Raw genomic sequence first — 25,335 nt, 5'->3', positions numbered from 1 at the left:
ATAAGAAAAGGCTTTTACAGAGGAGAAAAAGTGGGAGAAGGTGAGAGGGAATGAGTGAATCTTATTCTCATGGGATTTGGTGTAAGGAGGGAATAACATACACACTCAATTGGTTATGGAAATCTATCTTACTCTACAGGAAAATGGGGGAGGGGATAAGAGAGCAGGTGGATGATAGAGGGAGTAATCAGAAGGAAACACTTCTAAGGAGGGATAGGGTCAAAAGAGAGAATAGAATAAATGGGGGTGGCAGGATAGGGAAATACAGTTAGTTTTTCACAACATGACTACTATGTAAGTGTTTTGCATGAGTACACGTTATAACCCATATTGAGTTGCTTGCCTTCTCCATGAGGGTGACTGGGGAGGGAGGAAGGGAAAAAATTTGGAACCCAAAGTTTTAAAAACAAATGTTAACAATTGTTTTCACATGCAACTGGCAAATAAGATATACAGGCAATGGGATATAGAAATCTATCCTTTCTTACAGGAAAATAGAAGGGGAAGGGGATAAGAGAAGGAAGGGGGGAGATGAAAGGGAGGGAAGATTAGGGGAAGGGGTGTTCAGAATGCATACCATCTTGGGGTGGGGGGAGGGATGAAATGGGGAGAAAATTTGCAACTCAAAACATTGTGGAAGTGAATGTTGAAAACTAAAAATAAATAAATTAATAAAATCTGAGGGGGGGAAAGGGAAATAAATAAATAAATAGTTTTTTAAAAAGAAAGTTATCCTGTAGACACAAACTCCAGATTCACCCCCGAGTTCTGCAAGTGATTGAAGAATGAAGTGATATAAATGTAGCAGTGAAAGCCTTCAGCAGTGATTGGACTGAAAGTGGATCACCTGTAGAAGGTAATAAAAAAAAATAGTGAAATAGGCATAGGGACAGGTCTTATTTCCTGTTAACTTATCAATTTCATTAAACATTTCTCAAAATGTCTGAGAAATGACCAAGCTATGTGCAGAAATGTGTTAACACTTCATCTTCCTTCAATAACAACCAGCCAAGCTATCAGCCTTGGGAACTTTGCAGGGATCTGAGCCGGTGACAGAAACAAAAACTCATGACTCTGCAAATCCTGACTCTATTTTTACAGTCATTGGCAGTTTGTCCCACGATTTTCATAGCAGAGAGGTAGACAGGTTTCAACCCTATGCTACCACTATCATGCTCAGGTGAAGGGAGAAATTGAACCAGTCAAGATTAGGAGAAAGAGAAATAGAATGGATTAGAAGACAAGGGTGTGGCTAAAGGAGAAATCCTAGCACTGGGAGTTTTCATTATAATCCCTGGAGGAGATCATAGGCAATCAGTGAATCAATCAAAAGAATTGATTAAGCACTTACAGCATGCCAGGCACTATGCTAGGTACTGGGGAAACAAAGACAAAGGTAAGACAGTCCTTGCTGTCCAGGAGCTTATATTCTAGCAGTGGTGATAACGTGTATGTGTATAGACATATTCCAAAGAGAAACAAGGTGATTGATCTAATCTGATAAACACTCATTTACCACCGCAACTATTACCAATTGTCTCTCTCTAATGTGTTCTGCTACCCCTTTCCTGGCCTCCCATGGTGCCCAGTATGCATACAAATGGTGGCAGAGAGAGGTGTCACTCCCTGAAAAAAAGCAGAAGATTATTAGTTTTAGAATCATAGAATGTTAGGGATGGAAAGAACCTTAGAAATCACATAGTGCAATCCCATATTTTATAGATGAGGAAACCAAAGCTCTGGGAAATGAAATTACTTTTTCTTTAGGTCACACAGCTAGATACTATAGTCAAAACTAAAATGAGGTTATCTCAATCCAGTGATCTTTCCATTATACCATGGTGCTTTCATTGTATGCTCTCAGCATTTCCAACTGTCCTCCTTAATAGATAATCTTTGGGGGAGGGGAAGGAAAGAAGGAAGGAAGGAAGGAAGGAAGGAAGGAAGGAAGGAAGGAAGGAAGGAAGGAAGGAAGGAAGGAAGGAAGGAAGGAAGGAAGGAAGGAAGGGAAAATCACTTATTAAAACACTATGTTGGGGCAGCTAGGTGGTGCAGTGGATAGAGCACCAGCCCTGGATTCAGGAGGACCTGAGTTCAAATCTGGCCTCAAACACATAACACTTACTAGCTGTGTGACCCTGGGCAAGTCACTTAACCCCACTGCCTAGCCAAAAAAAAAAAAGTTATGTTTAAATATTGTGCCGAGTGATGGGGGATATATTCTAATGGTGAATAGAACCGTAAGAGAATAGATTAGTACACCCTTTCTGGTAGCTATGGCAATATTGATTTAATTTTGGTTCCAGAATTAGAAGGAGTTGAGGGATGCAGAGGGTTTGATTGGAGTCAAGGCAGCTGGCAAGGGATACCCAAAGACCAAAGCAAAGCAAAGTTGAAGCCAACCTATATATAATGAGGCACTCACTGATCAGGACAGCTGCAGGGCCCAAGGCAGGCATTCCAGAGCTGAATGGGTTAAATGCTCCAGGACATGGTTTCTGGTCCAGGTGATAAGGTTTCTGGCAAGCAGATGGTTCAGTGAGAAATGACAGAAGCCATACCAGATCTAGGAAGGTCAGTTGGTCAAGAAACATGAAGTACCTAGTACATGCCAAGCACTGTGCTAAGCATAGGGGAGTTAACTATGAGGGTAGCAAAGAGAAGAAACTTTTAAATAAAAAAATGAAAGTAAGGTTGTCTGGCTAGAGGGTTGACCTGGAGTTAGTAAGATCTTCATTCAAATCCTGCTTCAGAAATTTACTGGCTATGTGAACCACTTTGGACAAGTCACCTATGCTTCAGTTTCCTCATCCGAAAAACAAACAAGTTAGACCCAATGACCTCTAAGATCTCTTCCCTTATAAACCTGTAATGCTGTGACCCTTCCCTTACTTGCAGAAGGTAGGGGCCATCATCACTGGGATCATGTGACTTTCAGGATTAAACAGAGCATCTCTCTGTCCCCTAAAATACATTGCAGGCTTATTAATGTCCAAAATTTTACCAGCATCAAGTTGTATACTCTTTTTAGAAATTTATCTGGAACTATACAATAAAGGTTACAGAATTAATGATAGGACACTAAGCTGTCATTTATATCTCAGCATGAATGAGTTAATCAGATTCCTTCATGACACCAGGTTTTAATGAGGAAGAGGGCTATGAGAGAAGTAGGAGTTAATGGGGGTTCTAATAGGGGATAGTACTGAACAATGAAAAAGTCGGAGAAATAAGAGTGGGGGGGAAGGGGTGATCAGGTACTGCAGACACATTTCAACCTTTACAATTTTGCTGAGTGTCAGTCAGCCCTATAGGAAAGGCCAGTATTTCTAGGCTAACCAGCATCTCTGGCCCTTTGGACTCCAGGAATTGTGCTGAGTATTCCCTGTTGTTAACCAGAAAAAAGAAGGCAGTTTCAAAGAAGAGCCCATTCAATCCCAAATTAGGCTATTAAGTAAAAGACCGGCTGCTATTCCTCTGAAAGAAACAGACACAGGCAAACTGGGAAAGGTAATTCAGCCCATTGAGGTCACATTTTCATCCACAAATCTTGGTACTTAGGAGAAATAATGGAACTTTAGACTATTAGAGTGAATTCCTTTAGCACATTGCCCATTTACAAAGAGAACTGATTAGCAATTATTCCAGTGGCCAGTGGAAATAGCAATTAAAAACACAGAGATCTTTGTGTGCCATCCTAGTTGGGAATTTTGCATTTTATCAGCCCAGTCATAACCTCTTTGTTTAGCGATGGAAGTTATGGAGTCTAAGTAGTTTGAGCACTGACTTGTACTCTCAATTTTGTGTCTTAGAAGTTCAGTTAGAGAAACTATCTCAGTTTATTGATTCTTTAAGTCCTGAGTGTATTCTGAAACCCACAAACCTCTTTGGTTTGGGATAGATGAAGGGAAGGGTTCAGATAGTCACTGAGTTGTGATCCATATATGTTTATGTGGCTACAAAATGTAGACTTAAAATACTTCTTATAAATATCAGATTTCTTGTCTAGCTATAATTTGTTACACCTTTTTTTTTTTAGGCAATTAGGGTTAAGTGACTTGCCCAGGGTCACACAGCTAGTATCAAGTCTTTGGTCTGAGGTCGGATTTGAACTCAGGTCCTCCTGACTTCAGGACCGGTGCTGTACCAACCGCACCACCTAGCTGCCCCTACACTTTTAAATATTGTAATATATTATTATAGATTACACGTGACCATAAGATTGTTCTTTGCAACATGTGAAAGAAGCATGTTTTTACTTTTTTAAAAAGTTTTGGTTCAATTGTTCCAGAAGCATTGCTACTTTTGAAGCAATGCTGAATGATGTTTATTTCTTTCTCCCCACAAATATAACATTCTGGCTTATTCTCAAATTCAATACAGACCACAGTAGGCAACAACAAAGCAGTTAATATTATGAACCTTGGGTTTTCCATTTACTTTAGTAAATTCCTTTTGTGTGAGTTGTAATTGCAAGTGGTAATCAGAGAACACTGAGATCCCAGAAGAATTTTACAGCATGTTAGGTGTTACATAGGCCAGCCTGTGGAAACAGGGTGGATGAAAAATAGTGACACTGGAAAAATGACCAGAAAGTGTTTTTTGAGGATAAAGATGATATAGTTTCCCAGCAACTGGACAATATCCAACAGAAAAGGGAGGAAATATTGGATGAATATACTCCATTTAAAAAATACTGCAATGTTCTTTATTCTACATTAGACAAATTTAGCATTGTTTGCACAATTTAATGGTGTTCATGAGGAAACATGAGGAATATTCTATTTCATAATTATAACTCTTCAACCATTCTGATTGTGATTTCTCTCACTTGTGCAGTCCCCCTTGCCTAATCTCTTGTAAATCTTCTTCCCATCTGGCTTTCCTAAATTAATTTTTTTTTTGTAGCCAGAGTTTGAGTTTTATTACAGTGGTTGCTCTCCGGTCTCTGATTGTCTTCTTTAATAACTTTTAATGACCTCAGAAATAGTTGGCTGAGTTTCATTTTCCACTTCCTCCAAGCCAAGTGATAGAACATCCTCAGTTCTGTATTTAAAGGACTCAAAGAAGTCAGTGTTAATTTCATTTGCCTTATCTTTCTTAAGAAACAAGTGGACATGTAAATATTTGGGGGAAGCCATGGAAGCTGGACATTGCCAGCCATAGAGTTCCAAGTTGTTATTCTAATTTTTCTTCCTCTAATAGAAAGATGGAGCGGCAAGAAGAAGTTGTGGAAAAAAGTCAGATCTCAGAGTCAAGAAGTCCGGAATTTAAGTCCTGCCACTGACTTGATGCTGGCCTCTCAGTTCCCCAGGCAATTAATTATCCAAGAGTAAGTTACAAAAGGGTTGCATATTCATTGGTTGAAAGGGTTTCTTCCTGGAATTCCCTATATACTTGAAATCACAGATCTGAACAAAAAAAAATAGAAAAAAGAAAGAAGAAGAGGAAGAGCAGGGCAGAGGAAAAAAGTCTGATCTTAATGAAATTGAGGAATTGTTCCTGGCCCCACAATGGCTTGTGCACATTCCCCATTCCGTACTTAAGCATAAGGTTTGGATCAGGTTCAGTCTTTCAGAGCTTCTAATGAGAGAAGACTAGTGTCTCACTTTCATGTTAAGTAACTCACCTTGACATGAAATAATTTTATTCTTAGTAAACTAGATTAGGCCTCATATCTAAGGTTTCTCCAAAAGGGAGGAATAGAAATTATTCAGTGTACAATAGGAATTAGGCATAGAATAGGTATTTATTCCTAAGCACAAATGGAATGCTAAATATAAAAGACTGACAAAAACAACAAACTCAAAACAGAATCCAGCAACTTGACATAACTATAACTACTGTTGTAATCTATATTAGAATAATTTTCAGGACTGTTAATTGAGCATCATATATTTTGCTTCAGCAACGTACAGTCCAAGCAACTCCTATAAATGAGTGCTGGTAAATTGGCTGTGTTAGATCCAATCCTCTTATTCCATGGTCATCTTCTCCAAAAGTGCTAGCAGCTCAAAATACTCTTGACTTCTCCCCAGTGAAAAAGAAGATTAAACTGAGGTGGTAGCTCCTTCTCCTTTGTATATCCTCAGTATCACTAGTTTCTCTAGCTCCTCAACCAATAAGAAGACTCTTCATTATCTCAAAGTACAAGACATCCATTGATGAGTTACACATGGCCATAAGGCAGCCATGTGGCAGAACCAGGAAGGGCAGAATCAAGCATTCTCCATCAGATGGCCCTCACTACAAAAGGAAAAAGATTGGCTGAAAATATTGAGTCAGATTCTTCTTAACCTCATGGAATTATCAGCAAATAAATCACATCTTGAAAGTCCCAAGTCTGTAAGTGAATATAAATATACTAAAAGAAATCCACAAGTGGTAGCATAGTATAGAGAGAAAGCCAATCATGGAGTCAGTCATGGGTTCAAGTCCTGCCTTTTACGTATGCTGGCCCACTATGGCAACTAGATAAATCATTTAACTTCTCAATGCCCCAGGAAACTCTTTAGGACTAAAAATTGCAAGGAGTTTCCTCTCCTGCAGTTCCCTATTCCAGTAAAATCAAAGATCTTGGAGGAGAGGGGAGAAGAAACCTTAAAAAATGATAACAAACTAGTTGCTATTTTCTGACTTTGTTATGTTTCAATTGGTGCCCTTAAATTGGAAATGGATGTTTCATATTGTCCTTAATTAGCATAAAAACTCCTTAAAAGCAGAGCATTATCTTTCATGTATTCATATATTTTCTATATATGCTATATCTACTTCAAATGCTTCAAAAGACCTATGATTTCATCAGCATGGTACTCCTTGCTCCTCTGTCAAATTCAGATCAGAAATCCTCCAAAACATGGTAAATGTTTTCATGAGTTTCTTTGACTAGAAAGATAGACCACTTGCTGGTCAACCTTAGGATCATAGATTTAGAACCTAAAGGTCATCTAGTTCAATCTTTCATTTTTCAGATGAGAAAACTGAGACCAGAAAAGAGGAAGTGACTTGTCCAAAGTCATACAGGTAAGAAATAACAGATCTTCTGAGTCCAAATCCAGAGCTCTTTTTACTAATTGTAGGGCCATTCCTTCCTTTGGAGAGCCATTAGCGCTCCATACTTAGGTAGGCAGGTCCTCATGGAACAATTCATCATTGACCTGATCTTGAAATATTTCTAGCTTATTGGGAACTGAAATAATTTGCACTCTGCTGACATAATCCAAAAGACCCAAGGATGACTTTTATACCCCATTGAGGCATAGGAGGAAGCAGCTGGATAGAGTGGATAGTACTGAATAGAGTGCTGGCCTTGGAGCCAGTGAAAGTGTCATCTCTACTGACTCTATGACTCTAGGCAAGTCACTTAACCCAGGCAACTCTCTAAGGCTGTAAAATGGCAGAAATAATCTGCAGCTCTGAATTGGTAATAGAAGTTTATTGACCCAAATATGGATTAAAAAACTCAGAAAACAAAGGAGAAGTATTGGATTTTAATCTTCTACAGGAGCTTACATGTTGCATGATAATATTTAAAATGGCCATTTCGATGAATAATATTTTCTTTGTCCTGGAGAATGTGAAGATTATACTATGGGATCTAGCCTAGATACCTAAGGCCTTATGTTTACTGCTCTCTCATCTACTATAACCAGCACCACCATTCTTTTTAGATATTATGACCAAATCCAAGAAGACAACATTGGGTTCCAGAAGAAGCAGAGCAAACCGTGTTGTTGTTGTTGTTGTTGTTGTTGTTGTTCAGTCATGTCCAACTCATCCAGGGCTCCATTTCAGGTTTTCTTGGCAAAGATACAGGAGGGGTTTGCCACTTCCTTCTCCAGCTCATTTTACAGATGAGGAAACTGAGGCAAACAGCGTTCAATGACTTTCCCGAGTCTTTCTGACTCCAGGTCCAGTGCTCTATCCACTCTGCCACCTAGCTGCCTTAGGCTGAGATAGAGTGATGTCAAACAAAAGAAAGGAGGAAAAAGATGCCTACTTGAAATCCTTGTTTCCTCCTAATAATAGGGAAGGGCTCTCCTAGAAGAATCCTGGTTTCACAAAAGACAAAAGAATTTTGATTTTAAAAAATTTTAAAGCTTTTGCATGAACAAAATCAATGTAATGAGAATCAGGAGAGTATCAGAAGAACTTTTGATGTCAAACAAAAGGAAGGAGGAATAAAGTTATATATGTCAAGTTCTTGTTTCCTGAAGGTATTAGTCAAAGGCTCTTTGTTGTGAAATTTCTGTTGATTGGGAAGGAAGAAATGAAAGGAGGGGCAGCTAGGTGGTGCAGTGGATAAAGCATCGGCCCTGAAGTCAGGAGGACCTGAGTTCAAATCCAGCCTCAGACTAAACACTTGACACTTACTAGCTGTGTGACCCTGGGCAAGTCACTTAACCCCAATTGCCTAAAAATTAAAAAAAAAATTTAAAAGAAAAAAAAGAAATGAAAGGAAGGAGACAAGGAAGAAGGCAAGAGAGGAGCAGAAGGAAGAAGGAAAGAAAGGAGGGAGGAAGGAAGCATTTAATAAGTGTCTGTTATTTGCCAGGGACTAAGCTAAATGTTTTACAAATGTTAGCTTATTTGATCCACGCAATAAGCCTGGGAGACAGATGCTATTTTTATCCCTAGTTTTTAGTTGAGGAAACTGAGGCTAACTGAGGTAAAAGTGATCTGCCCAGGAACCCAGAGTGAGTAAGTGTCTGAGGCTGGATTTGAATTGAAGTCTTCCTGACTACAGGCCCTACCATTTTATCTACTATACCACTTTATCTAGCTGCCCCAGATTGAGTACAAATCTTACCATCAAGTATCTCTGAAAAAGGTCTGACATCTGAGACATAGGGGACTGAAACAAATAATTAATACAGAGACCTATTTTCTCCAAATAAATTGGTAAGAGTACATGAACAATGCTCAAAAGAAGAAATGCATAATATAAAAAATGCACCAAATTGCTAATAATAAGAGAAATTAAAATTTAAATATCTCTGAGGTTTTACTTCCTACCCATCATATTAACAAATGCAGAAATAGTAAATGTTAGAGGAACTGGAGGAAGACAGATACACTAATATGTTATTGGTGAAACTGGGAACTATTTCAACTGTTTCGAAAAAGAATTTGAAAATGTGGGAAAAGTGACTAAATTGTTCACATCTTTTGATTCAGCAATATTACTCCTAGACATAATTTCTAAGGTGTCAACAACAAGGGAAACAGTTCCATTTACAAATAAATATTCATGACAGCATTCATCTTTATCAGTAAAAACCTAGAAAAAAATTTGATGCCCATTGACTAGAGAATTGGCTGAACAAATTGTAGTATATGAATGTAATGAAATATTATTGCAACATAAGGAAATGCAAATGTGAAGAATTCAGAGTAACTTGGGAAGATTTAATGAAGTGAAATAGAGTGAAAAAGGTCTAACCAAGAGACAAATATTCACAATGACCATAGTAGTATAAAGGAAAACGACATTAAAAGACTTAAGATCTCAGAATGAAATGAACAATCTTGCCTTGAGAGGACTAATGATGAAACAAACATCTCATCCTTTGGTAGAGAGGAAATAAACTAAAGTCAAGTCAAAAAACATTAGTTAAGCACCAGACTGTGCTAAGCATTGTAGATACAAAGAAAGGCAAAAAAAAAAAAGTCTTTGCTCTCAAGGAGCTCACAGTCTAATGGATGTATAACCATTAATCCAACTACAGATTCAGAATGAGGCGTACTCCATCAACCATGGTCAATGAATCTTGGTATTGTTGTTTTGCTTTGTTTTCTAACAGTACTTGTTTTTGTAACATTGGATATATCTATTAGGAGGAGATCATGAGAAAAGGACAACAACATAAAAAGGAAGAAATATTTCTTAAAATTTTAAATAATTTTTGTACCTAGGATGAAAAGAACATTCATATAATTGTTTCTAATCTAACCAAATCACTTCATTCAAAGTGGCCTGTGTTTTGAAGCATTATTACAGTTGTTGATAGCCTTAAAAATAAATAGTCTGTGGACATATTATTAATGTAAAAAAAGCATCACCAAACTAATCTCTGATCTAATAATTATTGCAAAGCAAATTATATTTTCTTTTCCAAATGTTAATTTTGTTTTGAATTACTGCAATTTTTTTCCTCCCATAAACGACCCCCACCACCACCCAATAGAAAAGAGTTGCCCAGGCAGTATGGGCAGGAATAGAGGACATCCCACATCAATCAGATCACAGCTCCATTTGACTATTAGAGTAAATTTCCTCTTTTGAAAACAAAAATGTGTTCTAAGATGCCTCTTTTGGTATACCAGTAAAGAAAATTAGCAACATATTGCCATAAAATATGTTCTTCAGATATGTAAATATTCACCCACACACAGAGGACAGCCTACATGAGGGGACAGAGAAACAACCATCTATTGTTAAGAAGGACTAAAATGTTTTAAAATTTGGAATGATAAATAGACTGTATCCATTTTTCATAGTTTCACATTTTGAGTGTCTACTCATTCAGCAATGCCAAGTAAACATGTAGATTCCATTTTTTACTTTTTACCTGCTCTTTCAAATATTTCTCTTTAAGAAGTCAAATATATCTGATGGACATATGCAACAGTGGCATATCTGTCCATGGGACACTAGTGAATCTCATGGAGATCTAGAAAAATACATTTTCATATTAGGATAATAGGAGCTAGAGTTGGAAGAGACCTTAGAAATCAACCAGTCCAATCCCTTTAATTTACAGGTGAGGAAACTGAGACCCAGAAATCAAAAAGACTTTCCCAAAGTCAAGTCACTAACAGAGCCAGGATCCAAACCTAAGTCCTGAAGTGCTCTTTCTGCCATATTGCATTCTTTAAAAATGTCCTCTCACACACATGCACAAGTCCCCATACACAGGAATGCAAATGAAAACAATAGTAAAAAAAGGCAACTCTGCTCAGATTTATTGTAATAACTAGTCTCCTGGGAAGGACTTTCCTCAAGATGACACAGGAAGTGGAAGCAGAGTAGCCCAGCTCTCTCATAACTACTCCACGATAAAAAACAAAGAGCATCAGACTTAGAAATGATCAAGAAATCCAAGGAAGGAGGAAAGAAATGTGCACTTATGTAACACATATCATACAATGCCTCAACACTATACTAAGCGCTTTATAAATATTTCATTTGATCCTCATGACAACCCTCCAAAGTACATCTACTTTTATTTTCACTAATATTGTTATCATCTCTACTTCACAGTTTTCTTGGTTTTTTAAATATATTTATTTTTAACATTTAGTTTTTAAATTTTTTGAGTTCCAAATTCTCTCCTTCCTTGTAGCCTCTCTCCCACCCATTGAGAAAGCAAGCAATATGACACCCATTATAAATGTGAAGTCATGCAAAGCACATATACCTAGTATCCATAGTGCAGGGAAAAAAAAAGCAAGAAAAATAAAGTGAAAAAATATACTTGAATTTGCACTCGGATTTCATCAGTTCCCTTTCTGGAAACAAATAGCAATTTTCATCATGAATCCTTTGGAATTGTCTTGGACCATTGTATTGATTAGAGTAGTTAAGTCTTGCACAGTTGATCATCATTACAATATTGCTACTACCATGTACAATGATTTCCTAGTTCTGTTCACTTCATTCCACATCAGTTCATATAAGTCTTCCCAGGTTTTTCTGAAACCTTCCTGCTTTCATTTTTTAATAGCGCAATAGTATTCAATCACAATCATATACCGCAACTTGCTCAGGCATTCTCCCGTTGATGGGTATCCTCTCAATTTCCAATTCTTTGCCATCACAAAAAGAGCTGCTATAAATATTTTTACCCATATAGATTCCTTTCTTTTTTCTTTGATCTCCTTGGCATATGAACTTCATAATGGTATTGCTACTTCAAAGGGTATGCACAATTTGATACCCCTTTAGGCATAGTTCCAAATTGTTCTCCAGAATAATTAGACTAGTTTACAACTCCACTAATAGTGCGTGTACCTATTTTTCTACATCCCCTCCAGCATTCATTATTTTCCTTTTCTGTCATGTTAGCCAATCTGATAGGTGTGAGCTGGTACCTCAGAGTTGTTTCAATCTGCATTTCTGTAATCAGTAGTGATTTAGAGCATATGACTATAGATAGCTTTGATTTCTTTGTCTGAAAATTGCTTGTTCATATCCTTTGACCATTTATCAATGGGGAAGTAGCTCTTATTTTTATAAATTTGGCTATTTTCTATATATTTGAGAAATGAGATCTTTATCAGAGAAACTTGCTATTAAAATGTTTTCCCAGTTTCCTACTTTCCTTCTAACTTGGGGTATATTAGTTTTGTTTATGGCTTTAAGAATTTGGATGCTCTGCAGTTTGGTGCATATACATTTAGCATGGATGTCACTTCATTGTCCATGGTATCTTTGAGCAAAATGTAGTTTCCATAATTATTTCTTTTAATTAGGTCTTTTGTTTTTGTTTTCACTTTGTCTGAGATCATGATTTCTACCCCTGCCTTTTTTACCTCAGCAGAAGCATAATAGATTCTGTTCCAGCCCCTTATTTTAACAGTGTGTATCTCTGTTTCAAGTGTGCTTCTTGTAAACAACATGTTGTTGGATTCTGAGTCCTAAACCATTCTGCTATTTGCTTCTGTTTTATGGGTAAGTTCATCCCATTTATATTAACAGTTATGTGTATTTCCCTCCATCCTGTTATTGTTGCTGTTTGTCCTTCATTCTCAAATAGGACCGTGACATCAGGGAGTTGATGCCATGACATGCAAATATATTGGATTCAAGTGAGGCACTAGCCTCACTTTCTCTTCCAGAGCCATCTGGGTCCAGTGGCAAGATAGAGATCAGGACAACTGGAGATGGCCCTACATGCAGCTAGAGACCTTGGCCTTTTTTTTAGGCAATGGGTTTAAGTGACTTGCCCAGGGTCACACAGCTAGTGAGTGTTATGTGTCTGAGATCTGATTTGAACTCAGGTCCTCCTGACTCTAAGGCCAGAGCTCTATCCACTTCACCACCTAGCTGCCCCATACCTTGGGCTTTTTAAACTAAGATCTTTAACAAGTCTCAGTTTAGCTGAGGCAACACCCATTCAGTGATTAAAGCTAAGTAAGAAATGAGGCAGGGAATGGACTTCTTACCTAGTTAAAAAACAATTCAATCTGGGAGGGGAAGACCCTCAGGGTTTCTGGCCAAAACAGAAATAATTGGTATTTACATTTACTCTGAGCCACTTAGGGCCCAAACAGTGACCAAGTGGGGCTTGGCCTGGAACCTATTGTTAGCCAATCAATAAGAGCCAGAGTGATTTGGCTTTAAGGCTCAGTCCTTCAGAAGGAAAAAATAAAGGTTTCAGGGATCAAAATTTACGTTCCTTTGGGCAAAGCGCTCATAGGTAAGAGAGCGATACCCTATGTGGACAGAGAGAATGGAAAGAAAGAGGGAGGGAGAGAGAGAGACAAGGAAGGGAGGCTAGGCGAGGCGAGGCAAGAGATGCTTCAGTTTGCCCTCTGAGTCCATCAGTTCTCTATCTGGAGGTGGATGGCATGTTTAATCATGAGTCCTTTGGAATTGCTTGGTCATTGTATTGATCAGAGTTACTGAGTGTTTCACAGTTGATAATCTTTACAATATTGCTATTATTGTATAAATTGTTCTGGTTCTACTTACTTCCCTTGTTCATAAAAATCTTCCCAAGTTTTCTGAAATCCCCTTTCATTGCTTGTTAAAACACAACAGTATTTCATCACATTTATATACTGTAAGTTGTTCAGTCATTTCCCAATTGATGGACACTCTTCAGTTCCAATTCTTTCCTACCACAAAAAGAGCTGCCATGACATTTTTGTACATATGGGTCCTTTTCCTCTTTCTTTGATTTCTTTAGAATAGAGATCCAGTAGCAGTATCACTGAGTCAAAGGGTCTGTACAGCTTACTAGCTTTTGGGGCATACTTCTAAATTCCTTTCCAGAATAGTTGGACCAGTTCACAGCTCCATCAACAGTACATTAACATACCTGTTTTCCCACAGTCCCTCCAGCTAGTTAGGTCTTAATTACTTTTTTAAAAGCTAACTGGAAACAGAAAGTTTGTTGTTATTATTCAATCATTCAGTCACGTCTGACTCTTTGTGATTCCATGGACCATAGCATGTCAGGCCCTTCTATCCTCTACTATCTCTCAAAGTCTCTCCAAGTTCATATTTGTTGTTTCCATGATACTATCTATCCATCTCACCCTCTGGTGTCCCCTTTTCCTTTTGCCTTCAATCATTCCCAGCATCAGGGTCCTTTCCAATGAATCCTGTCTTCTCATTATGTGGCCAAAGTATTTAAGCTTCAGCTTCAGTATTTGACCTCCCAGTAAATAGCTTGAATTAATTAATTTCTTTAAGTATTGACTTATTTGACCTCCTTGCTGTGCAAGGGACTCTCAAAAGTCTTCTCCAGTATCACAGTTTGAAAGTGTTGATTCTGCCAGGCTCAGCTTTCCATATAGTCAGACTCTCACAATCTAACATTGCCACAGGAAAAACCATAACTTTGACTATACAGACCTTTGTCAGCAAGATAATATCTCTACTTTTTAGTATGCTGTCCAGATTTGCCATAGCTTTCCTTCCAAGAAGCAAGTATCTTTTAATTTTAAATTTAATTTTAGTTTTAAATGGAAAGTCTAGCACAGTTCATATTTTTGCAATATTCAGTTTGTGGATTGTTTTCTGGTTGTTCTTCTTTCCATTTACATTGCTATAAACATTGTCTATATTGTTTTGCCTCTGCCTACTTCACTTAGCATCAACTCACATAAGTCTTTCCATGCTTCTCTGCATTCATCATGTTTATCTTGGCTTATAGCATAAGACTTGACTAATTCCTACATCCTAATTTCAGACAGGCTTCAGTCTAGCGCAAAGGATCATGGGCTATCAAATATACCCTAACATATACTACCAGTGTTAGTATTCTGGAGCAATATTCCTTGATTGAAGGTAAATGCTTCAATATTCTCCAAGGTTTGTCCATCCTTGTTAAAATATGAAATCTAACTGCCCTACTCTTGTCTAAATACACAGGAATCAATCAGTTAGAGTATAGTCACATTCCATCTGCAACTTGTGATTTGCTAAATGGCACAGCACTTACTTAGTCTAAGGAAGAACTGTTACAGGAAATCACTGCTACTAGCATTTCAATTTTTTAAAGTTGTTTTTCCCCCTATCCATTCAGTCAATTTGGAAGAATCCCAGTGAATATACCATAAAACTTGACTACTTCATAATGCTATTCAAAATGCTCAGTTTCTCCTTGTTGTTCCTGAATGAAGGCTATTAATTTTTTTTTCCCACTTTCCCTTCTCTTTGCCCTTGTTCCACATTCTTAAGGTAGTAGGGCACATGCATAGAATGCTGGATTTAACGTCAGAAGGATCTGAGCTCAAGTTTCTGTCTCAGATATTCACTAGCTGTGTGGTTCTGGCCAAACCACTTAACCTCTGAGCCTTAATTTTGTCATTTGTAAAACAGAGATAACAATAACATATATGTATGTGTGTGTGTGTGTGTGTGTGTGTATACACACATATGTATTATATATACACATATATATACATATATATATCACAATGTTGTGAGAATATCGTAAGATAATTCATGTTGCAAACCTAAAATAAATGTCAAATATTATTATTGTCATCATTATTTATTATGCTTTTGTAAGAAAGATTTTAGGGGGTTTGGCTTCCACAGCAGGATAAGAAATTCCAAGATCCTGTGGATAGACCCTCAACCAATCAGAAAGTACTCCAAACTTTTCTATAAACAACTAATTCTTAAGAAAGAGCCCTAGAGGCTAAACCAGTTGCAACTAGCCAGGTTCAAGGATGGGCTTCGACAGGGCAAAGGCTTTTCTCCACTGCGCTTGCTTAATAAATTTATTGAATATGAACTGACATACCCCAAGGGTGGAGATAGCCTCCATTTTTTAACATGGGACCCCAGGAAGTGGGCGGAGTTAACAGAACATGGATGAACATGCGATGGACTGTCCAGGAAGGGTATAACTCAGATGAACTAGACCAATAGGAGCCCTGATGGGAGGAGTATGGATCTTACTAATGGTTTAAAAGTTGATTCTACCACTGAACCAGTGCCCATGTGCTACTAAAGTGTGTTGTGCCTACTTCTCTCACAAGAAGCGTAATAAAGACTTTTCTTCACTCACTCACTGTAGCAGATATTTGTTTCAGATTTTTCTAACACTTTTTTCTCTAGGAAAGTTATTTTTCATTAAATATGACCTAATCTCCAAATGCTATTGCTATTCTTCCTCTTCAGACAATTTTTTTGCTCATGCCCAATGCTGGGACTGGATTCAATTGAATGTGAGAATCAATTGAAACTAAACATGAACAAAGAGGACTTTACTTACCTACAAGATTCTATAACAGAGATCAGTAAAACAATTTAAAAAATCTTCGATATAGTTGTATTAAAAAGTTTGTGGCTAAGTTCTGTCAAAGTAACAAATACCCCAAAATACAGTGAAATTAAGAATTTTTAATTTATGGGAGACATATTTCAGTTGGACCCAGAAAGACCCTCTATATTTAGAGCAGGTCTTCACTGTTATACCTTTGTTGAATTACTGAAGTTGAATTCTGTTAAAGAATAAGAAATTGAGAAAATATCTTACTCTCCATTATTCAGGCAGTGTCAGGTGGTGTGAAGACTCTGAGACCTCAGGTTCAAATCCCAGGTCTGTCATTTACTACCTATATTACTTTGGGCAAGTCACTTCACTTCTTTGTGACTCAATTTCTTCATCTGTAAAAAGGAGGCTGGAAAGGTTAGACCAGATGACCACTTATATCCCTTATAGCTCCAAATTCCAACTCATTTTTCTATCAAAATCTGATTTCAGACCCTATTCCCTCACATTCATCCCTTCTCCCCCCAAAGGAAGACTTTTTGATATAAGTTATGAGTAGATGTAATCTTTTTTTCCCCTTGAATTGCCACTAACAAGCTGCTTCCAATACTCCTCCAGGAAGGAATATAAAGCAGTAGTACAGTGTTCACCAAGATTTATCTAGCTTTCACAAGAGCACTTGCACTGAATAAATGCTATTGAAAAAAAACCAGTGATGAAATACATGACAAATGGTAGTTTGACTGTCTTCTAGTGTTTGTCATTTAGGATTGGTTAGTTTCGGTCTTACTGGTCTCTTCTGTGTTACCAACGTTTTCCACATTTAAAGGCTCTACCATTGATTTTTCTCCAGGCTTTTGGGGGAAGGGTTTTAGAGTTAATGACAAAAGCCAAATGTTGGCTTGGGTTTTCATTCTAGACTAGCAACAGGTCCTGACCACATGGATATTCTGTTACAGAATTTGTTGGGTTTTTTTAAAAATTCTCTCTAAATAACTACATTAATTTTTTCTTCTTCTTTGGGTTTATCATTTCCACTCATATTAGAAAACCTGGGTTGTAACCACCTTTATCTCTGACTACACCCATTAAAAGTAGGTTTGTTGGGGTATGATTAGATGCCTACTTATCAATACCCTAAAGTTCCTCAGTCCCAGAAGACTCTTTGACTGCTTCTGTCAGTTGGACCTCATCTCTAATTCCATCCATTTAATGCCATCATAGTTGGAAAACTTCATTGTATCTGGATTGTCTCCCATGGGTTCCCCACTCTGCACTCTCAAAAATATTCCTCTTTGTCTATTTCTGGTCAACCACAGGTTCTTCCTGTTTAACTTCCTTCTTTTCTTAACCTTCCCCTTCTCTTGAGCCCTCTAAGCCTTTGGCTGAATCCTCCAAGTCTTTGGCTGACTGATTCTTCCCATTGTTTCTGTAAGTTAACAGGGATCCCAACCACAGCATCTTATTTGATATGATATTTCTTTGCACTGAATATTGAAAAGTGGACAAGCAAGGGCTCTAAGCACCAACAGGCAGATCAAGCTTTTTAAGGGCCCTGAAGATGGTCAACATTCTCATATCCCCAGAAAAACACTTGACAGTGCACTAACCCTCATCCCTCCCTATGAGAGGACCAAAAGAAAAAAATAAATAAATTCAATGCCAGGTTGACCAAGGAAAACTCTAGGTTCAATTTGTGACAAAATAAAGCCCAGAGCCTTGTTCCTTTCCTTTTATGCCATACATGCTTGAGCATAATATGTCCAATTTGCTATTCAAAATGAACAAAAAAGGGGCAGCTAGGTGGCCCAGTGGATAGAGCTCTGGCCTTAGAGTCAGGAGGACCTGAGTTCAAATCTGGCCCCAGACACTTGACACTTACTAGTTGTGTGACCCTGGGCAAGTCACTTAACCCCAATTGCCTCACACACATAAAAAAAATCCAAAGTGAACAATAAATCTAATCATATGGCTTCCTTTTACAGGTGAAGAAAGTGAGGCTTTCCTTGGCAGCATAGCTTGCCCAACATGATAATCAGGGATTCTACTAGAAGAATCTTAGACTGGCAAAAGAAAAATTTTGAAATTTTGTAATTCTAGTTTTGATTATATAAAAAGTAAAAGACTTTAAACAAAAAAAAAATCACTAACTAAATAACAAACTATTGATTGGGACAATCTATTGGGACAGCTAGGTGGTTCAGTGGATAGAGTGCCGGGCCTGGAGCAGGAAGACTCAACTTCCTGAGTTCCATTCTGACCCCAGACACTTACCAGATGTGTGACCCTGGGCAAGTCACTTAACTCTGTTCACCTCAGTTTCCTTACCTATAAAATGATCTGGAGAAGGAAATGGCAAACTACTCCAGTATCTTTGCCAAGAAAACCCTAAATTGATCATGAAGAGTCAGACACAACTGAAACAACTGAACAACAACAACAACAATTGATTGGGAAAAAAATCTTCATGTCACATATCTTTGACAAAGACCTGATATCAAAGCTATATGGAAAATTGATATAAATATATAAGAATAAGCACCACTCCCCAGTAGATAAGTACTTGTGTGAAGGAAAGAAACTGTTCAATAAAAGAAATACAAATGATCAATAACCATATAAAAATGCACACAGAAAGTTAGTGGCAGAGCCAGGAAGAAAACCCATTATCTCCTGACTCACTCTTGGTCCAAACCTCTTTCTATTGCACACTGCTGCCTCTCTTTTACCCCAGTGTGAAGAAATCTTGGGAGATAAATTGTTTGCAGGTATGGGAAATTACAGGTACACAGACTCAGGCTGCCCAATTTGGCTCACTACAAGTTCACAGATAAATCCAGCCTTTCCAGCCATTTCCAGCTCCCCTTTCAAGTTCATTCTAACTTCTACACTGGTCTTAGTGAAGTTCCATGTCATAATAACATTGGTCAAGGTCCCTTCTTTGTGGGTACCAAGTTCCCCACTTGCTTCTAGTTCAGAACTTTTCTTCTCAAGTCACTCATACTCCAACTCAATGGCATCCCTTGACTCTGCTCACTGAATTTCTCTGAACAAACCTCTCCCTTTTTTGGCATACAGCCCAGAACAAGCATTCAGTAGAAGTTGGCCTGCCTGCCTTTATTCAGTCCTCTCCTAAATTTTTTTTAAACCCAACTTCTCTAAATGCTTTCTTCACACACACACACACACACACACACACACACACACTCCCAGAATCATCAACCCATCTGGATGACACAGACCCACATTTCCAGAGCTCATTATCTTCTCAAATAAACTCAAAATATTTTGATAACTGCATCCAATAGCATATAGAAGTTATTCCAAATCCACATACTTTTTTTTTAGGGAAGAATAACTGATTTTATTGTATAAGACATAGCAGCTCTGTAGCAAAAACTTAATCAGTTTTGAAAGGATTTTTTTTTAAAGTTTAATCCATGGTATCAATTTAGTTCCACATATAAAATGCTTCATAAAATTATACTTTATACTTCCATTTGAATATCTCACTTAAATTTCCTGATTCAAGAAAAGGAAATCACAGGTGGGCATGAACATAGCCAAAACATAAAACAGAATATATATTTTACTATGACCTCCTAAAACAGTTCATAATTTTCTCAGCTGTATTGATTTAGAAAATGAGTGGCATCTATACATTACAGTTAAAAAATTATCTCCATTATCTTTGCATAAGCTAGGTCCTGGTGAATATATGTTTTAAAACAGCTTAGAGCCATCAAGAACCATTAATTAGTCAAGTAATATGCTAACCTATAAGGAACCAGGCAGAAACAAAAAATTTCATATTCAAATCCATATACTTACGTGAGGAAAGTATGTATTGTTGTGCACCTTGTTCCCATGAGCCCCATGATCAATCTTTCATTCTCCACCACATGCTACCCATCGCATCCCATGCTTTGTGGGCCCTGGTCTCTACAATCTATAATTGTACAATCTACAAGTAATCAACATCTAATCATCACAGAGTAATTAACTACATACATTAGATAGGATCTTAGAGGACATCTAGTTCAATTTCCCACTTAATACAGAAATTTTCCTACATCTTTGACAGATAGCTACCCAGCTTATACATGAAAGGTTCTTATGACAGTGAGCTCATTACTTTATGAAGCAATCCATTCAATTATTGAACAGTACTGTTAGGAAATTTTCTTTTGTTGAACCACTATCTACCTCCTCATCATTTCCACCTATTGGTTCTAAATCCACCTTCTGTAGTTAAATAAAATAAGCCTATGCCCTCTTTTTCATGACAGCCTTTGAAATATTTGAAGAAAGCTATCATGTTATCCCTTACCATTTTCTTCTCTAGTTTTAACAGCCCCAATTCAATACTTTCTTATAAGGTATGGTTGCCTATATGCTCCACTATGCTGGTTGCCTGGTCCTGATACATTCTGTGTTGTGAATGTCCCTCTTAAAATGGGGCATCCAGAATTAAATAAAGTATAACACCATATGTGTTCTAAATGGTGCAGATTGATTTGAAGAGTAAGAAATTTCTTCCTATTTTCTTTTTCCTATTTCCTGCTCCTATCTTTTAGTCATTCTTATAGTAGAAAGAAGAATGGGGGAGAAGGGAAGAATAGAGGTAGAAAAAGAGATGAAAAGAGAATTCAGGAGAGAAAACAAGGAAAAAGTAGAAGTTTAGAAAAGAGAAGAAAAAGAAAATAAGGAAAGTAAAGAAAAAAGTTAGGTCTGGGAGCTAGGGAGATGTGGGGAAGGAAACGATATTGGGTCACGTTGCTGTTCTTTGCACTCAAAGAGAAACAAAATGACATCATGACGTCAAGGTCAATGTACAGCATGTCCAACTTTGGCTAGTCAAACCAATATGAGTTAGGAAGATTCTATCACAAGTCAGGCACAAATAGTCCGTATGAACATTTGGGATGGAGATGTCTCTAAATTTGTCCATCTCACGTTTCTTTTGAGCAATTCCAACTCTACTTTGCTTATAGAACTTCACAGCACCTTCTTTGAGGCAGCCACATCATGCTGGATGGTCCTGTACCAGTGTCTCCAAAGTCTCACAATCAATACCAAAGTCTTTCAGAGAGACCTTGAGAGTGTCCTCATACTGCTTCTTCTGACCTCTCTGTGAGTGCTTGTCTTATATGAGTTCTAAGATAGTTCTAGAATATTATGATTAAGGGAATAGGAAACAGGTGGGCATGGAGGAGGATGAGTTGCACAAGAAGGTATAGGGGTGTTTAAAGCCCCAAGACAGATGTCTATAGCAATGAAGAGATTTACTAGATCCACTAAGAACTACAAGCAAACTCTCAAGTTACTCCCTGTAGCCTGTGTGTTCCTATGCTTCAGCTGCCTTCTCTCCATCTATGCAGCACCTTTCTCTCTCTATCCTTGCAGCCCCCTTCTCACTTTGGTGAGTTCCTCCTAGAATCTACGTTTTGAAGAAGGACCCAGACCAGCCACACTTCTCTCTTTGGACTTTGCCACCATGCCCCTACTCAGGTTGTCTTCCCCCGTTAGAATGTAAGCTCCTTGAAGACAGGAATTGTCTTTTTTTGTTGTTTACATGTGTATCCCTTGTGCTTAGCACAATGCCTGGCACATAGAAAGCACATAATAAATACTTATTGACTTGACTTGGGTCAACTAGAGCCTTGTTAACTGTAATTTCTAATTATAAAACCAAGGAGAGTATGAAACCAGCATGCTGATTTGCTCACTATGTCGTTGTATCAAAACTCTAAATATAATTTCTTTGTAAGAAAGTTTTTGCTATCGGTAGAATATGTATTTGGATTAATATAATTCATTTCTTCTCTTCACATGGAGAATGAATAGTATACAATTTTACTCTAATAAGAGAACCTGCCATGCAACAATCTTAATTCTTAAAAAAGAGTTTTTAAAAAGACAAAATGATCCTTATTTGTATAGATGATATGGTGACTTACTTTAAAATCACTAGAGAATCAACAAAGAAACTAATCATAATGATTTGTAGTTTCAGTGAAGTAGCAGAATACCAAATAAAGCCAAGAAAATTATTAGTACTATTTTCATATAGCACTAAATAAAACAATGTGGAAAAGAAATAAAGAGAAATCCCATTTAAAATACTACAAAATGGTTTAGGTATTTGAGTGAACCTATTGAGAAACACCCAGGATTCAAACAAATAAAATTATAGTACCTTCTTTACAAAAATAAAGGAAAATTTGAACTGAAGGGATCTTCCTTGTTCCTGATTGGTGATGATACTGCCTAAATGAATTTACAGATTTAATCATATGCTAATCAAACTCTCAAGGGTTCATAGAATCATAGATTTAGAGTTGAAAGGAACCTGAGAAGCAATCTAGTCCAATACCCTCATTTAACATATTCGGGACCCGAGACCCAGAAAATAAGTGGGTTGCCAAAGGGGTTTAGTTAAAAAAAAAAGTTTAAAAGTTATTTGGAGGAACAAAAAAATGTATAATCTCAAGAGAAATTATGAAAAATTAGTAAGATTGAAGGTGATACTCCATTACCACATCTAAAGCTACTATAAAGTTAAAGCAGTATATTTCTCAAAACTAGTTGGTACCATTAAAAAAAATTGGAAAAGCAGATCAGTAGAACAGACTAGATCAGTAAAACTCAACACTTAACACAATACTGAACTAATCACTGGCTTATAAATATTTGTTGATTTGATTGAACAACCTTTTTCTGATGGGTTCCCAGTCTAAATTAAAAAAATACTATTTTGGTTGTGTCTAGAATTTGAAAGGAGACTCTCTTCCTCTCACTGACGCTTTTTCCAAGGTTTGATCCAGAAATGATTGATAGCAGAAGGATTATGGGACTCTCACATTTGCCCATCCCATGTTCAGAAGAACTCACCTTTGTCAAGATAAAACCCCAAGAAGGTTTCTACTGTACAATGTACAATATTTGAAAATGTGTCAAGATAATAACATTTATATAGTGCCTACTGTATTAAGCTGTTTTATAAATACTATATTATTTGATCCTTACAGCAGCCCTGAAAAGTAAATATTATCATTATGCTCATTTTCAGATGGAAAAACTGAGGCAAACAAAGGATAAATGACTTGCTCAGGGTTGCATAGCTAAGGATGTGCAGTCTAAGGCTGAATCTGAACACAGGTCTTCCTATCTCTAGGCTTCAGATACTGTGTCACTTACCTCTCATCTGTCTGGTGTGATGGACACTTTAGCATGGTTTCAGTCGGTCAAAAGGTAGTGATACAGTTTCAAACCTTCCAGAAAAGTATCAGGATGACATCCCACCCCATTCTGACCCTTCAAACCCTGGCTCTTTCTAAAATCAAAGGTGATAGCATAAGTATTCCATTCATCCTTGAAGGAAATAATGAACTAAAGTGTATCATCCCAAGGATCCAAACTACCAGCAAAGGTCCCTTGTGCCCATAATTCAACTGGCCACGCACAGCATAGAAATAAAAGGATACTGAAGATGTACCTAAAGCAGGTACTAGGTATTCAGGCACACACTTAGGGAGCATTTCCCCTTCCCTTAGGGCAATGGCCAATGAGAAAGCTCCCCCAAGCCTATGCCAGAACTACTTAGCCCAAGCTCTTTACAGTTTGTGGTAGGGTTTTTGTCAACCCTCTTAATGACAGGTGCTGGGTAGTCATTCAGAATGCCCGGGCAATTCAGCCTGATTCAATGGTTAAAAGAATTCCAAAACACAAAATTGACCATTTGTCTATTTAGTGCCTTTCATTACATAGAGATGGTCTCTGGGAGTAGCAGGAAAGTCTAGGTTATATTTTTCAGTGCTGGACCTCGGCAAAATTGTAATATGGGTCTCGTTATTAGAAAACAACCAAGATTCTTTAAATATTCAACTCCTATTCCCACCCCACTCCTACCTCCATCCCCACCCCTTATACTCATAAGGAAGCTGCCTGGACCCAAGGACAACCCACTGAGTTGCTCCTATCTGGGTGTATGCTTTGAGGCGCTGGAGAGTCCCTGTCTTCAATTAAAATGCTTCCCTTCAAAGAAAATCTCTACTAGGTGATTAGAATACTAATATGATCAGTCATTAGGACTTCTTGTGTTTGTCCTTCATTCTCAAATAGGACCATGACATCAGGGAGTTGATGACACGACTTGCAATTGACTTTGATTTGAGTGAGGCAGGGCTATGCAAGGTCATCAGCCTCACTTTCTCTCCAGAGCCATCTGGGTCCAGTGGCAAGATATAGATCAGGATGACTGGAGGTAGTCCCAGATGCAATGGGAGACCTTGGTCCTTTTAAGCTAAGGTCTTTTCAGGTTCTCACTTTGAGTGAGGCAATGCCCATTTAGTGTATAAGCCTCTTTAAGGGGTGAGTCAAGGGATGGTCTCTTTAATTAAAAAAAAAATCAAACTGGGAGGGGAAGACTCTCAGGATTGCTCACCAAAAGAGAAACAGTATTTATTTACATCCATTCTGAGCCAGGAGGGCCCAAAAAATAACCATAAAGTAGTGTTTGGGCAGGGACCTATTGTTGTCCAATCTACGAGCTCCAGAGTGAAATGGGTTTAAGGTCTGGTCTTTGAGAGGTTGTTGTGTTTGTCCTTTGTTCTCAAAAAGACCATGACATCAGGGAGTTGATGACGTGACTTGCTATTGACTTCCATTTGAGTGAGGGAGGGCTGTGCAAAGTCACCAGCCTCACCTTCTCCTCCAGAGCCATCTTGGTCCAGTGGCCAGACATGGATCAGGATGACTGGGGATGGACCTGGATCATCATTAGGACTAAAGTATCAGTAGGATATAAAGAACTTTTATTTGCCTGAGTTTTATTTTGTTTTATTGACCTGTGATCTCATGAATCTGGAACTCTAGG

This window comes from Phascolarctos cinereus, unplaced genomic scaffold (genome assembly GCF_003287225.1).
Source record: "Phascolarctos cinereus isolate Bilbo 61053 unplaced genomic scaffold, phaCin_HiC Scaffold_4;HRSCAF=312, whole genome shotgun sequence".
Taxonomy (NCBI): Eukaryota; Metazoa; Chordata; class Mammalia; order Diprotodontia; family Phascolarctidae; genus Phascolarctos; species Phascolarctos cinereus.
Note: the sequence above shows the minus strand (reverse complement) of the source record.